The 15,819-nt window shown below is 40.3% G+C and overlaps 1 pseudogene; it reads right to left on the bottom strand.

Moving 5' to 3' along the window:
• The window catches only part of LOC131422937 (cytochrome P450 3A12-like), a 33,748-nt pseudogene extending 19,136 nt beyond the window's left edge, over positions 1-14,612 (bottom strand).
• Between the last annotated feature and the right edge of the window lie 1,207 nt (positions 14,613-15,819).

Raw genomic sequence — 15,819 nt, forward strand, 5'->3', positions numbered from 1 at the left:
AGAAAAAGAAATAAAAGGTATCCATATAGGAAATGAAGAAGTAAAACAATCTTTATTACTAGATAACATGATCTTGTATATAAAAAATCCTAAAGAACTATTCAGACGTAAAAAGAAATGAAGCACTGATACATGCTACAACGTGGATGAACCTTGAAAATATTATGCCAAATAAAGAAAGCCAGCCACAAAAGACCACATATTGTATGATTCCATCTGTATAAAGTGTCCAAGGTAGATAAATCTATAGAGACAGAAAGTAAATTGGTAGTCCCTTAGGACTAAGGGGAGTAGAGGAGTTGGTTAAAATGTACAGGGTATCTGTGTTGACAAAAATGTTCTAACGATTGACGGTAGTGATAATTGAACATATGAGTGTAATAAAAATCTTTTTTTGAGTTTAATTGAATTATAATTGACATACAGTACTGTATAAGTTTCAAAAGTACAGGATAATGACTTGACAGACATATATTGCAAAAAGATTAGCACAATATATTTCCTTAACATCGATCACCTCTTATAGTCACAAAAAAATTTCCCCTGCGACGGAACTATTGGGATCTAGTCTCTAGCATCTTACAAACATACCATACATCAGTGTTACCTACAGACATTATGTTGTACATTACATTTCCAGTACTTATTTATCTTATAATCAAAAATTTCTACCTTTTAACCACCTTCCTCCATTTTCCCCCTTCCAATCCATGCCTCTGGTAACCACAAATCTGATTTATTTTCTCTATGAGTCTGGTTCTTATTTTTTTTTTACAGTCCACATATTAGTGAGATCATGCAGTATTTTTCTTTCTCTATATAACTTATTTCACGTAGCATAATGCCATCAAGGTCCATCCATATTGTTGCAATGGCAGGATTTCCACCCCTTTTATGGCTGAATTGCATTCCATTATACATTTATAACACATTTTCTTTATCCATTCATCTGTAGATGGAGACTTAGGATGTAAAGACAATTGAATTGTACATTGTAAATGGGTGAAATATATGGTATGTGAATTATAAATCAAAAAAGCTGTTACACAAATAAAGAAGGAAGGAAAGAAAGAAGAAAGAAAAAAAATGAGGGAAGGAGGGTGAGAGAAGGAAAGAAGGAAGGAAGGAAGGAACAGTAAATACTAGTCCACATACTTATTAAGAGAATGAATGGCTTGAAGAAATCAAATCTAAAGAGCTTCTTGGCATTTTCCACAAAGGGATCTTGTGGGTTGGTAGGGAATCAATGCTCCCTCCAAATGATGTGCTAGTAATCACATCCATGCTGTAGGCCCCAAAGATGCTGAGTAGAAAAAGAAAGACAAGGAAAATTAACATCCGCACCTCTCTACTCTCCTTATCCAACACATGCAGCAAGAAGTGCATGTAATTCATATGCCCAGGCAACACATGTAAAGAGCCAACACCATCAGAACCTTCTGCCACATCATCTGAAGAGTCTATACTACCATCACTATCACTCATGAGGTGTTTTTCGTGTTCCAATGAGGCACTCGGCACTGTATTAGGGGAGATGGGGACACTAAGGTGTGTTAGACCCTCCTCTGAGCTGAAGAAGGTGAGTCATAGAGGAAGACAGACCCATAATCAGAAAAATTAAAATAGTGTGTTTTGAGTATGGGCAATAGTACCTATATGAGCACTGTGTTTCAGCAGGACAGAGGGTGGAATAGCTAACTCATTCTAGGGAAGTCAAGAAAGGTGACATTGATCTGGGTCTTGCCTCACCACAGTATCTATGCTCAGAGCTGATTCCTCTTTAGCACATTACAGAACATCAGCACCCTGTTCTGGGTTGCCAGGAATGTCATCCCTCCTTCTCTACACCCCTGCTAAGGCTCCTGAAAGACCCAGTCCTCCTCAACTCCAGTGATCTCAGGTTGCCCTGAGGGCTGACTCATTTCTGTAAATGTAAAAACTAAGAATCTTCCCTAGTTAGAAAATAATAATAGAGCACTCCAACGTTGACTTAGGTGATCCTATAGCTAAGTGATCATATGTTCCCAGTTTTCCCAGGATAATCCCAGTTCACACTTGTTGTTCCTGCATAAATAAAAATATCCCACTTTAGACAACAGATGATATGGTCACCCTACCCATAGCCTGCACAGGGCCTTCTCTCTTTGAGACTGAAGGGAGGAGAAGTAGTGGTAATTTTGTTGATGTCCTCAGCAAAATCATGAAGGGGTTTAAGTTATTCCAAGTTCTACCGTGTAAACTTTCCTGCCCCACCCGCTGCCAACCAATATGTACCAAATGCCTTCCCCTCCCACATTTCCATACACTCTAAATTGAAATCTTCAGTACAATAATGTTTCTTCTTTCTAAACTATGTATTTTTGTCTTCCAGAATATCCAAGGTGACGATTAAGCAGATAAATCAATCCTGGCCCATGTACAAAGGTGAGAAGACCCTTTTTCTCCTGGCTGCCCTGCCTTTTTGGGTAGGCCATCTCTTCTTGGGTGACTATGGGAGTTGTAACACCACAGGCCTACTTCTGTTTGGTCACTAGAGTAACTCAACAGTGGGAATTTCAGCTCCATGTCAGGCAGCTGGAGGATCTCATGACAGAGCTCAGAATCCCAGCAGGTGCACTCCTACTTACTCTTTCAAGGTGATGGGATTGCCTTTCTCTGCTGCCTTCCTCAGGTTACTCACCAACACGTCTCCATACTGGCCAATGATAGGGAACATCGAGACACAAAATACACCACCACCCAAAGTGAAATGCAGAGACTCGAGTCCTATAAAGACTTGGCTTTAGCAAGCATGGAGCAGTAAGTGACATTTTATAATGAATCTTGTAGGGTCTTTTCTAGTACATCAAGATAAAACACCATTTCTAAGATCCTCAAATCCAGCAAAATAATCCTTGAAAAGAGACTATGACCTTATTTTCTACCTGACCCCAGATGCTTTCCTTAAGTTTCTAATTAAAAGTCCTATTAATTTCTTACCTCCTTAAGCTTTCCACTGGTGAAGGTTGGAGACAGCAACGTACGTATTCTCTTCTATTGTTCATCCTCAGACAGAGGGATGGCAGTTTTCATAAATCCCACTGGACCAACACGCTACACTCAAAAGCAAAGACAATTTACCCTACATGAGTTTTGGAGGTCTCAACAATTGTGGAAAATTTGTGAAATTGTCTTCAAATATTCAACAAATATTTAATGACTGTCTACTTAGTAGCAGACCTTATGATAGATGCTCGATAAATATTTATTCCAAATGCCTAGGTTCCATTGAGGGTGGAGGAGACATCCAGCCAATTGATGTGGTTTCCAGCCTTTATATTCCAAACTTCTTTTCAATGCAAATGACCCATGTGGTAGGGAAACTGGTCTTTCAGGGGAAATAGACAGGAATAAGACCTAATGCATCTTCCAGGGCTTCTCAGACTAGAAAGGGGTTGGCAACAGATAGCCAGACAGCCAGATAGCCTTGGAAAACTGTATGTTGCCTCAGGCCAGTTCTATCTTTACATATATCTATGGCAAAAGCAACTTGAAAAAAGGATGTCCTGATATGGAAACTTCTTAAACAAATAGTAGTTAAAAGACTAGTAGTCTATTTGCTATTCTGAAGAAATTGTACAATCACTTGGAAATCTTTTGGCATTACATTTTTCCTCCAGGGATAGAAAGGAAAAGAAGATCATCCTATTTCTCAGCTTGAGACTGGCCTACAAAGTCAACCTCATCGAGACTTTCATTCTTCTTTCAAAACTAAATTTTGTTTTAAAATGACTATCTCCCAACACTGTTTCATGATAACAACTCAAAAACCAGGAAGAGAGGGAAGCTTCCTCAACTTCATAGGGACCACCTAAAAAAAAAACCCACAGCTAACATCACACTTAATGATGAAAGTGACTTCACTAAGTCACTGGAGTGACTTCACTAAGCTAGCTGAGTAGGACTCCAGCCTCCATCACCCCTCAAACAACATCAGTTAGGCAGCTATCCACAGATGAAAACAGATCTAGGGGCGCTCAGGAGTCTACTTAAAATGGTTTGGCAACACAGTGGAGGAAAAAACCTGAGCATAACTGTGCAAAATGAGTAGGGAGAATAGTTTAATTTTGCCTGCATCATCCCATCCCCCAGGCCAGCACTGCTCAGGGCAAAGAGGGAACTCCCAGCCTGAGAGATTTCTACCTGCTGGGAAAGGACAGGAGGGCAAGTGATCAGATTCCCCAGCATTTCAGGGCACTGCACTAATGAACTGCTTTGGTTTCACCCCACCCAGAGACTGGCATAGCTGACACATCTTAAGACAGCTAGAAACAAAGAAGGGCAGGGACTGCCGGTAACAGCCATGTGGTGGGAGTGACCATGGTTCTCTATGGCCTGCTCTGCAGAAGACTCCAGAAGCTGTTGCTGCTGAGGAAACCAACAGCCAGCATAGATGCTGCAGATACTCTGCAGATTTTGCTGCTGATAGCCCCACAGGTTTTTACATTCACAGACTCCAACTTCCTGAGTCCTGCCCTGTCCCACTCCTCCCCTGCCAGAGCTGCCCTAGCCAGTGCCATCAATGACTCCCTGAGCCCTGAGATCCACACCAGCAGCAGTCCCAGCATCTGTGTCTGAGCGTGTGTATGACAACAGCCCAGTGCCCTGCAGCTGCTCAGGTGCCTGGAGCCATCCCTGATCCCTGTCACTGGACTTCACTGCATGTGCCCACAGCTAACCCCTGCAGCCACCCACCTGCACACTGCCAGTCTCAACCCCAGTCACCGCCCCCACTGCAGTGCACGCACCTGCACTCAGCCCCCACAGACGAGTATGTGCATACCACCAACTCTGGCCACCACTGCCACCTGCCTCTGTCCATTGCTACTAGACCTGGAGGCGCAGCTAAACACCTCAACAGCCATTGCACCCACTGTGGACCCTCCACAGCTCTTGCTGCCAAGGATCATACAGTTGGTGATGTTCTGAACCCAAGCTTCCCGATCTAACCACGCCTCCCTGCATATGGAGCCAGCACACAGCCCCACACTTGGCTCTCAGAACCACTAGACTGAGGGTCACAACACACTACAGTGTGTCCCAACACACAAGCAAAGGTCGTTCCTTACTGAAGTTAGTTCATAAAGTCTGGAAGAGGTGACTGCTTCTTCAAATGCACAGACACCAATGAAAGACTACAGGGATCACAAAGAATCAGGGAAATATGACAACAACAAAGGAACACAGCAAACTTCCCCTAACTGACCCAAAAGAAATGGAGATCCACAAATTTCCTGACAAAGAACCTGAAATAATTGTTCTAAAGGAGCACAGAGAGCTACAAGGGAACACAGATAAGCAATTTAACAAAATTAGAAAAAAATTGCAAAAGCAAATGACAAGTTCAACAGAGAGATATAAAACATAAAAAAGAACCAAAAAAATTTTTTGAAGTTGAAGAATACAAAGACTGAAATAAAATGCAACAGAGAGTTACTAGGGAACCCCCATAAGGCTATCAGTGGATTTCTCAGCAGAAACCAAGAAGCCCAGGAGAGGCTAAAATGGTATATTCAGAGTGCTGAAAGAAAACAATTACCAAACAAGAATACTTTACCTGGAAAAGCGATCCTGCAGAAATGAGGGAGAGATAAAGACATTTCCAGACAAACAAAACCTGAAAGAGTTCCTCACCACTAGACCTGCTCCACAAGAAAGGCTAAAGGGGAAAACTTCAAGGTGAAAAGAAAAGACACTAACTTGTAACATGAAATCATATGAAGGCACAAAACTCACTGGTAAAAGTAAATATACACTCAAATTCAGAATACACTAATATTGTAATGGTGGGATGCAAATCACTTACAACTCTGGAGTAAAGGTTAAAAGACAAAAGAATTAAAGATATTAAGTAGTAGATAACAACAACAATAAACAAACACATAGAGACAGAGATTGGATTGGTGGTTATCAGACGGGAAGGGGGGAGGGAGGAGGGCGAAAGGGATAATTTGGCACATATGTGTGGTGATGGGTTGTAATTAGTATTTGAGTGGTGAACATGATGTAATCTATGCAGAAATAGAAGTATAATGATGTACACCTGAAATTTATACAATATTATAAACCAAGGTTACTGCAATAAACAAAAAATTAAAAAAAAAAGATAACTATAGCTAAAATAATTTTTAATGGATACACAATATAAAAAGATGTAAATTGTGACATTGAAAACATAAAATGTCAGTGGGGAGTAAAAGCATTGAGTTTTTGAGGGAAAACAAAGTTAAATTTTTGTCAGTTTAAAATAGACTGTTATATCTACAAGCTTTTTTATGGAAGCCTGATGGTAACCACAAAGCAAAAACCTATAGTAGATACAGGAAAGATAAAGAGAAGGAAATCAAAGCACAGCACTACAGAAAATCATCAAATCACAAAGAAAACAGCAAGAAGTGATGAAGAAGGAACAATCTATGAAACACACAGATTTAAAAAATGGCAATAATAAGTCCTTTCAATCAATAATTACTTTAAATGTAAATGGATAGATGAATGGATAAAGAAAATGTGTGTATACATACATATTTAAATATATGTATGTTTAAAACATATATAAAATATATATTTATATTAAGTATATATATAAATATATATTTATATTAAATATATATAAATATATATATAAGTATATATATACACAAACATACAGTGGAATATTATGCAGCCTTAAAAAAGAAAGAAATTCTTCCATTTGTGACAACATGGATGAACTTGGAGGACAACATGCTAAGAAAATTGTCAGACACAGAAGGACAAATACCACATGATCTCACTTGTGTGTGGAATCTAAAAGAGAAAAGTCAAACTGATAGTAGCAGAGAGTAGAAGGGTGGTTATCAGAGGCTAGAGAAGGGAGAATAGGAGGTATGGTTCAAAGGGTACGAACTTTCCTTTATAAGATAAATAAGTTCTGAAGACCTAATGTACAGCATGGTGACTATCGTAAATAACACTGTACTGTATACTTGAAATTTGAGAAGAGTGGATCTTAAGTGTTCTTACCACACACACAAGGAAATGTAACCATGGGAAGTGAAGGATATGTTAATTCATTAGTGGTAATCATTTCACAGTGTATTCATATATCAAAATATCACAGTGTACACCTTAAACATATACATTTTTTATTTGTCCAAAATAAATTTTAAAAATTTTAAAATGATGAAAGAATAGATGCTTCCTGCTAAGATAAGGAGCAATGGAAAAATATCCACTCTCACCATTCTTATTCAACATCATACTGGAAGTCCTAGCTAGTGCAGTAAAACAAGAAAAAAAAATAAAAAGCATACAGATTGAAAATGAAAAAATAGAAGTGTCCCAATTTTCAGATGACATCATTGTCAATGAAGAAAATCTCAAGGAATATAAAAAGAAACACTCTAGAAGTAATAAATGAGCTCAGCAAGGTTCTAGGATACAAGATCAACACACAAGAATCAACCACATTTCTATATAATAACAATGGATATGTGAAAACACATTAAAAACACAATAACATTTACAATCACTCCAAAAAAAATGAAACACTGTACGAGTAAATCTAACAAAACATGTATAGAATCTCTATGCTGAGAACTACAAAATGTTGATGAAAGGAATCAAAGAAAACCTAAATAAATAGACATTCTGTGTTCATAGATTGAAAGTCTTGACCTAGTAATGATATAGATCTTCCTCAAATTGATCTGTAGATATTATGAGAATCTCAGCGATTTTCTTGTAAACGTGGATAAGCTTATTCTAAATTTGTATGGAAAGGCAAAGGACATAGAATAGCTAAAACCAATCTGAAAAACAAAATAAAGTGAGAGGAATCATTCTACATGATGTTAAGGTTTACTCTGTAGCTATAGAAATCAAGATTGTGTGGTACTAGTGGAGGGAAAGACCCACACATCAATCAATAGAGAATGAGAAATAGACCCACACGAATAGGTCCAACCGTTTTTTGACAATAGGGAAAAACCTATTCAACTGAGGAAACACAGCCTTTCCACAAATGGTGCTAGAGCAATTAGACATTCATAGGCAAAAAAAAAAAAAAAAAAAAATGAACCTTGATCTAAACTTCACACCTTATACAAAAATTAACAAAAAATGTATCACGGATTTAACATAACACATAAAATTATGTAATGTTTGGGAAAAAAATAGGAGAAAATTTTTGAGACCTAGGGCTTGATGAAGAGTTTTCAGACTTGACACCAAAGGTACAACCCATAAAGGGAAAAATGGATCAATTGGCCTCATCAGAATAAAAAATATTTGCTCTGCTAAAGACCCTGATGAGAGGAAAAGACAAGCTACAGCCCATGATAATAAAAGAATAGTAAGAGAGAGCTTTGTGGTGATGGAACAGTTTTGTATCTTGATTGTGGTGGTCGTTATACAAATCTACTTATGTGACAAATTTTCATGGAGCAACATACACACACACGCGCGCACACAAATGAGTGCACATAAAACTAATGCAATCTGAATCAGTTCACTGGACAGTACCAATGAAATGTCCTGCTTTGATACTGTACTATAGTTATGCAAGTTATTACCACCGGGGGAAACAGGGTAAAGGGCACCTGATGTGGCACCTACCCGTACTTTTTTTTTTTTTTTGGAAACTCCCTGTGAATCTATAATTATTTCTAAATAAAAATTTAATAAATAAATAAAATTTTACATTAAAAAAATGGATGCCTACCTGCTGGTTTGTGAAAACAAAATAACATTCTTTCACTAGTACTGTTTTGATCATGTCTGGATCTGTGATAGAAAACACAGGCCATCCGCCATCATAAAACCTGTTGGGAAAACAGAGCTGATTACATTGAATAAGCTGGATTCTACAGCTGGAGCCAAACCTGAAAGTCCAGACTTTCATCCTGACGTTACAGAATCCATACTCCTAGAGATGATGGTGGAAATAACAATAGAACATTGGAGAAGTCTAGGTGGTATGTACATGAGTATTTCCTGTACCATTCTCTATAATTTTTTTCTGTTTCAAGTATTTCATTATAAAAAGAAAGTTAGGTTAGTAAATAACCGAAGGTAAGTAAATTGTCTAAGAACCAAAACAATAATTAATTAGGAAAGCCCACCCACTCAGTCATGAAAAATTATATCAAAAACATGACAAATGCATATGACATAATATTAGATAAAAACTGTAGAAATACTGATCACAAATATGTAAAAATGTGTCTACAGATGGAGAAAGATTTGGAATTCTCAAAAAGTGATAGTAGGATTATGAATGATTTCACTGCCCTATTTCTAAAATTTCTAAAAGAGGCTCTGGACTGAGATTACCTTCCATACGGCGAGGGCACCATCATAACAACAAGTCTATCTGATGATAGTTTCCAGAATACTCACCCCCACATTTTTCTATACTTTTTAAAACATTTCTTGTCAAAATCCCAAACTCCCTGTAAGGAGAATCAAAATTATATTAGTAATCTAAATGTATTGAACCCTACCTATAATTGGCACAAAAATTACTCGAATCCCATGAATCAGTCTTACTATCTTTCACTGGTAATGAGAGGGAGCTCTTATTCAGAGACATCTTAGAGAAAAGAAGAGAAAATAGAGCAGATATCTGAAATGGAGAATTAAAGTTTGAATGTTCTCCAAGTATCGTAGAAGCTAAATGACTTACCCATGTCATGAAAACTAAGTAACTCCTTCTCTTTCTAAAGTGTTTTCCCTTGTACATGCTTGTCTCTGAAATTAAATAATTCTCTAAATTATGACCTCCAAAAACACATGATAAAACTGAAGCTGAAGGAAAGTGAGAGTGCCCTGGACAGTCTTACATCTACTTGTTAAGCATGTTTTCATTTATCTCATGAGCCCTCTCTAGAATTCTAGCAGAATTAGGAAGTTAAGACACCAGGGGCCTCTTTTAGTCCAGCAGATTTAAGTAAGTCTAAGCCATGTTTGTTGAGTGATAAAGTGAGTGAGTGAATGATTGAATAACAAAGTGGACCTGCCTTCCAATTTTCCAGCTCCACCTGGAAAAGAAGGGGAGAAGCTACCACTCAACACAGGACAGAGCAATTTAAAACACTTGCTCTGAGTTTTCATTTCTATAACTTAAAAAGAAATCTCCCCATCACTAAGAGTTGTGATGATTTGACTATGAAAAAAAGGTCCCAAAAGGAGGATCTTGTGGTGTATCCACTAATGCACTGATCTGAGAAAGTTAGAAAGGAAATTATTGCTTTTTCAGAGGGAAAGATGTACAAAAGTTCTGAGGCAGTAGTTAGGCACTGAAGGCCTCAGTTGGGAGAATTGGGTTCTAAGAAACAAGCCTCAGGTCTGTGGGAGAGGAAATCTAGACAGAGACCAGCTGGCATGCAAGGTGCTGCCTGTTAAGAGTCTGGACATGAACTTGAAACCTTCCACTCAGGGACCAGGTGCTGAGAGACATCAGAGCTGAGTTAACCACAATGTCTCCACTGAAACTCACAGTCCATGTGTCACCTAGTATATTCCGCTCAGTTATATTTAATTTTTAATAATATTGTCCAATCACCTCCCTTCTAGTGATGTTGTATAAGTGAGTCTGCATTTATTTAAAAAAACACACACAACTCAACTAGTGGTTAAATATCTGAAGTCCATTGACAGCCACCATCTTGTCTCAGCATACGCACTCACTGCTCAGACTCACCCATAGGGCGCCTCCTCTGAAGGAAGAGAAGTAAAGCAGAAAGCTCTTGTTCCATCTCTCAAATCCCAAAAGACGTCACGGGTAGCAAAATGGGGAATAAAGCAATGGGTATAACTGCAGGGCTTTAGCAGTTCCTGAGAGAATTCAAGTTTTTGTGAAATACCTGACAGTGAATACTTGGGCTACCTTTGAACTGAAGTTTAAAAACTACCCAGCAGGGAGTCCCGGTGGCCTAGTGGTTAAATTCAGTCCACTCCACTTCAGCGGCCCGGAATCAGTTCCCAGGAGCGGACCTACACCCCTCGTCTGTCAGTGGCCATGCTGTGGTGGTGACTCACATACAAAAAGAGGAAGATTGGTAATAGATGTTAGCTCAGGGAGAATACTCTTCAGAAAAATAAATAAATAAATAACCAGGAGGAAGGAGAAAAAAAAGCTACCTTATGTTACAAACAGAGAAGTCTGACTCTAGTGTACGCACTTAATGAGCTACTACTGAGAACTCCATTCATTATTTTCTCCTAATACTAAGTTCGACTGTGCCTTCCTGGGAGTCTGCACCTGGCAGAAAGAAAATCCTCTTCACAAGGCTCACAAGTTGGACCATCAAGTCCTGTGCTTAATAAGCCAGAGAGCTGGGCTGTCCAACTGAGGCAAAACCTGAGACTCCTAACAGCTGACAATAGAGCCCTGTGATAAATCTGGCCATGTGCTGGGTGGGGTCTATGACACCATTTCTGGAAAGAGGGAAAGCTCAAAAATTCTTCCTGAGCAGTGGCATTGTTACTGTGGAAATAAGCTGGGATTTGAAACCATAAGAAACAAAAGAGGGGGCTGACCAGTGTTGTAGTAGTTAAGTTCGCACACCCTGCTTCGGCAGCCCTAGGGTTCACGTGTTCAGATCCCGGGCATGGACCTACTCACTGCTCATCAAGCCATGCTGTGGCAGTGTCCCACATACAAAATTGAGAAGGATTGCCACAGATGTTAACTCAGTGACAATCTTCCTCAAGCAAAAAGAGGAAGATTGGAAACAGATGTTAGCTCAGGACCAGTCTTCTTCACCAAAAATAAAAAAAAGAAGAAGATGAAAAAGAAGAAGCACAAATGACACTCACTTTATGGTAGCTCAAAACATTTCCAAAAAAATGCAGAGGTGTCGGCCCTGGAATTCCCAGCTTCTTAAAATGTCCTTGAGTGTAGCTCCCATATCTATAAAGTGAAAGAGAGATCAGGTCACAGGGATTGTGGAATAGGTGCTGGGGCTGGCCAGTCCCTGACTCAGAACTGAAACACTCAAGAGAAGGAGGTAACGTGGAGGCAATAAATAACAGCAACTCCAACAGCAATAATTACATTCACTCATCATCTCCTTTCCCAGCTTCGCTGTAAGACCCACAAACAGTAATGATGAGTAGTTAAAAGCAGCTGAAGTCCCCATGGTCCCAATCCTAGAGTGCATACTTGACAACTGATGCATAATGCAAAATAAAATTAGTAACCATTAAATGTTCCAGAGAGTGGAATTAAGACCTTGTCTCTTCCTCTTTGGAGGTTACCCTTTAAGGCTGTACTAGTTACAAACATTCTGTATAAATCCAGCAAATCTTATGTGATAAAATAAAACCAAAAAATTGCATGAAAGGACCTGTGTTTGAAGGACCCAGCAGAGGACCCTTGACCAGGCCCAGCTGGGCATTTGGATCCTTCCTCCAGAACAGTTGATGGAAGCACGAGCACTGACTGCCAGAAACACAGTTGGCCTCAGTTAATCCCACCCAGATCCTTCCTTTGCCACCACAACCACGGAAAATCAATTAAACCAATTTCTGCTTCTGAATTTTCAATGTGCTACATGAACTCTCAAGTGAGGGCAAGCAATTGAGTAAATGTGTCAGCAACACTGATCCACAAGGAAAAATCTGGTCTAGTATCTAAAGTTACATGGTTCCATATTAAGGCAGACGGTGGGCTGGGTGAATTCCTCAGTTTCTTTCCAGCTTCCCTCTTTTGGGTAGAGTAATGAGGCTTTAGGTACAAGTGAGGGTGCTAACAATAAAGCCAATCTTTTTTATTATGTTTACATCGTTTTGGCATAAGGAGGACATTTTCTACTCTACAGCTACTGACTCTTGGCTCCAAGAGTGTCTGTAAGGCTACAGTTTGCTTGCCCAGTGGTGACACTATCTAGTGACAATCCTTCTACCAGACAGACCACACACAGAATGACTTAGATAGTGTCCTGATCTACAGGCTTCAAGCAGATGAGATGCTAACCCTGCTTCCCTAGTCCTGGGACCAGGACTGAGGATGATCTCTGCTCCGAGGGATGAGGAATATTCTTCCTCTTCATCCTGACTCCTACCGGGATGCCTCTCATATCGTCACTGGCTCACAGTCTCCCTTACTCACCTGCACTGAGAGATTAAAAGAACCTGCTGGACAGCGATATTTAAAAACACGTATACAATCTACATCATATATGTGTAGCCTAGATTCATATTCCTCACTTTATTCTACAAAGGTGAGGTTATTTATGCACTTTTCTAACCACAAATACTGAAACGACAGCCCTCTTATCCTTCAGAAAGTACATGCTGAAAAGAGTCTTATCTCAGTAAAAAATGTAGTATTAAATACAATGAAATTAAACCACACAATTAACTTTAAAATGTCATCAGTCAGGAAATACGTTGCCAAAATACCCGGATATCCTAACATGTCTTCCAGTGAATTAAAACCAGATTTCTATTTCCTGTGTTTGTAGCTGTGTTCATGATTTCCTACTCTCAGAAAAGTGAGATGGAAGCAGAGGTCAACTGTGACATGGAGGGGCCTTCACTACCCACATGTCTAAGTCACTCCTCTTGCAACCTGCACTATGACACCAGGATCCCACCATTGAAGAATTCCTTTGCTGGATGGTTTTGATTCATATTCCCGTACTTCAACTTAAAGGGAAAACATATTTAAAATCCAAATTCACTTTTTGGGCTCGTGTCTTTGCAAGCTGTTAGCAGATTTCATCAGGGGAAAAAGAAATCTCTATACTGATGCTAACCCTCCCAGAGACAAGAAGGAAAATATGAACGAAAATAACACATTTTCAAGATTTCTGCCAGGTCTCCTCTGCTCTAAAGATTTCTCATTTAAGGATAAGTAGTTCTGCATGTTACATGATGGGGGAATTGATTCTTAGGAGGGGATACACAGAGGAGGGGAATAGCAAAGAAGATGAGTTGAGTCTGAGGAGAAGGGCACAGCAGTCTCTAGCCTTAGCAAATTCTAAGCGCACAAGGAGAATTGTGTAAATGATGCCCGGTGGTAGGAGGGAGGGAAGCAGGAGCCACCTGAGTGACACAGGGGCCAGTCCTTCCACGTGTCTCTTCTAGTAAACACAGAGCCTGGAAGGTGAAGATAATGAGACAAAAACCCAGGCCACTTCGTCCTGCCTCCAGGATCCCCAAAGTTTGGGAAGGGGGTGAGAACCCCACTGCCAAGGGTCCTGTCAGTAATAAAGAGCCTCTGATGAACTCTGGTTGGTTAGTCTAGGTCCACACTGGTAGTCAATCAGAAGATCAACCCCAGGAGCAAATAAATTCACTAAACTCTCCCAGCTATAGAAATTTTTGGAGGAGGGAGGTGCTCCTTCAACACATCTGGGTCAGATCCATAATAACCTCTCACATGTTTCTACTACCCAACGATTAAGCAACTTCCCCTTTGTTAATTCTTGTAATCCCAGGACAGATAAGGGAAATGGGGGCTGATTAGCACCCCAAGTCCAGGGTTACAGAGGACATAAGCCTGGATCTCACAGATAGAGGAGCACCAGGCTGGCAGCCAGGAGAACCCAGGTTTCTGTGGAAAAGCTTGGGATCAGGTCCATGCCCACTTTCCTTATGAGACCCTCTACTCTGAGTTTTCCTTTCAGCAATCAGTGCTACTGTTTGCAGACCTGTGGATGCAGAGTGACTCTTCCAGCCAGGAGAGATTCAGTGATGCTGGATGGTTTATGTGCTGGGAAATGGGGTGGTGCAGCAGCTGCAGCCAGTAGAAGGGACACCTGTGCTCCACCTGCGGGTGCCCTCTCCCCTCTGACAGTTGGCACAGCATCATGGACAATCCAGTTTGACCTCCTTTGAGTTCATATTCTGTGGTAAATCAATAAACAACTCAATCAGTGTTACAAGTAAGCCTAAAGCTAACTGAAACTCAAATAAAGCTACTGACCTTCAATCTCTAACCTGCCCTTGACTCCATGACTGCATGCACTCCAAAATACTTGAGATCCTTCAAACTGGCTAGGTCTACAGATCTTTACCCATGCACTTTCCTCTGCCCAGAAATATACCTGTGCCCCCTAGAAAGCTCGTACTCATCCTTCAAAACCAAACTCAGACAGAACTCCCTCTGTTAGAGTCTTTCCTCACCAACGTCCTGAAAAGATATAAGCACTTCTTCCTCTGGGCATCTTCTATCACCCTCCAATTTGATTATTGTCCTCTCTGCCCTCCAGAACCATTGTTGGTTTCCACACCTAGTTCCCTTATCAGAATGAGACCTTCTCAAAGGCAGTCTGGGTATTAGTCACCGTTATGTCCCTAGTTCCTAGCAGAGTGCCTTATGCAGAGAGGACATCCAGAAAGGTTATTGGAGTTGAATTGGTAGAGGTGAGAATTTCTGGGCCCCCTGCACGTCCTTTCCCTGTGGCTCATGGGTGACCACACCATCTTCCTGGATAGTTAATACAATAGGAGGGCCTAGCTGTGCCTGGACCACCATCACTACACATTCAGGCTGATCCATCACATTCTGTCTTCAAGGGGGCACCTGAAGGAGAATCAGGATAGGGACAAGATGGTTATGGCTGCACAAAGCAGTAGCAATTCAAGCTGCTTCCAGTCCAGCCCCTCAAAGGGTCCTGTAGTAGACAGCCAGTTAGACAGATCCTTGACCAAAGAATGGCCCCCTATGTCTGCCAAGATCAATGTCCAAGAACAATGGGTGTGACAGGAGTGAAGAGGAGAAAGCAGCTTGGGTGGCCAAGTGGACCCCAACAACTTTAGGCACCAAACATGACACCAGGGGCAGCA

Source organism: Diceros bicornis, chromosome 26 (genome assembly GCF_020826845.1).
Source record: "Diceros bicornis minor isolate mBicDic1 chromosome 26, mDicBic1.mat.cur, whole genome shotgun sequence".
Classification (NCBI taxonomy): Eukaryota; Metazoa; Chordata; class Mammalia; order Perissodactyla; family Rhinocerotidae; genus Diceros; species Diceros bicornis.